This window comes from Bombus vancouverensis, chromosome 18 (genome assembly GCF_051014615.1).
Source record: "Bombus vancouverensis nearcticus chromosome 18, iyBomVanc1_principal, whole genome shotgun sequence".
In the NCBI taxonomy this organism is placed as follows: Eukaryota; Metazoa; Arthropoda; class Insecta; order Hymenoptera; family Apidae; genus Bombus; species Bombus vancouverensis.
This window is the reverse complement of record NC_134928.1, coordinates 1,587,980-1,589,382: the sequence shown is the minus strand read 5'-3', so window position 1 is coordinate 1,589,382 and position 1,403 is coordinate 1,587,980. Positions and strand designations below refer to the sequence as shown.

The window sequence follows — 1,403 nt, the reverse complement described above, 5'->3', positions numbered from 1 at the left end:
CGGCCAGCCCCTCCCTTGCTTGTGGTGTGGGCGTACTTTCTGGGAGTGCGCTTGGTAAAGGTGTTTGGTGTTAAGCACCCGGGGGCCCGAGGGCCACACTCGCGCACTAGTCTACCGTCGTCCCGCCCGTGGAGGTTTTAGCCGGTAAGAATCCGGCACTACCTTCTACCCGTCTGCACAAGGGTGGTAAGAGGTGTCTATGAAGATTTCCTCCACGTAAAAAAAAAAAAAATTTTTTTGTAGTATGAAAGGAGAGACGTTTAACATTCCCATAGACAAGGGTGGAACACATATAAATGGTATCACTGGCGAATAATCTTTATCAATAATCGACATGAAAGTAGGTGTTACGCCACGATGCTTACCACAGGCTGTATTTTCTAACCGTCGCTCGCGGTCCTACAGTGTCGCAGGCAGACCGTCTCATCTGCCCGCCGTATCATATACAATGTATCGACGGGCGCATAGTTGTCGCCAAGCAGCGAGCCCTAGAAACGTCGATTTTTGTCCGTAACGTTTTCGACACAAGAAGAACCATACGTGATCATAGGCGCGAGCGGTGGCGTGAAGCGAGCATAATGGGGGGTCGTCTTCCAAACAAGACAAAGAAATGATCGAAAGGCAATCAGTCCCTTCTGACGAGCCAAGCGTTAGACATCGAGAGCTCTGACGAGCAAAATCAAAATCATATAGTTTAACGAATTCATTGAGAGATATCGTAAGGTCGAGTCAACTTTGTGTAATTTATTCATCATATTATTGTCAAATATATTATTTTATGTTCACCTGTTAAAACAGTGTTACTTCATTGAACCACCTCTGTTATCTTAATCGAAACAGGGGACGACTATTTTGCGGCGTCGAATAACAGAATCGTAGCGAGAATTTACGCCTCTCGCTGACGCGTTTTCCTAGCGGTCGCGTCTCTCCGCGAAAGGTCGTAACAGTATAAAAAAGAACATAGTCGGACTACATGCCGTTGAATAGGGGCGGGGGGGGGGGGCAGAATTACGAAAATACGAGGAAAAGATAGAAGAAGAGAAGGAGAAAAGGGAATGAACAAGCGAAAGTGTGGAAAAATACCTGGAGGAATGTAGACTGGACCTGCAAGGGAAGAACAGTAGAGGAAACGTGGACTGAAATCAAAAAGAAGATAAACGAAGCAATGCCAAAGAAGAAAGTGAAGATGAGGAAATAGGGTATGGGAGAGAAAGCGTGGTACAACAAGGAGTGGAAAGAAAGGAAAAGAGTGATGAGAAGGGAGATGACAAAGTTTATGAAAGGAAAATGCAGCAGAGAAGCGCTCATAGAGGGAAAAAAGAAAAAGAAAGAGAAGAAGCAAAAGAAAGCAACGGGGGAAAACGGGTTAGAAAATGAGGTAGGAAAGTATGCACCGAAGGTAG

The 1,403-nt window shown here is 45.5% G+C and overlaps 1 pseudogene; it reads left to right on the top strand.

Moving 5' to 3' along the window:
- The first annotated feature begins 237 nt into the window (after positions 1-237).
- LOC117160422 (U6atac minor spliceosomal RNA) lies at positions 238-321 on the top strand (annotated as a pseudogene).
- Positions 322-1,403: the final 1,082 nt, after the last annotated feature.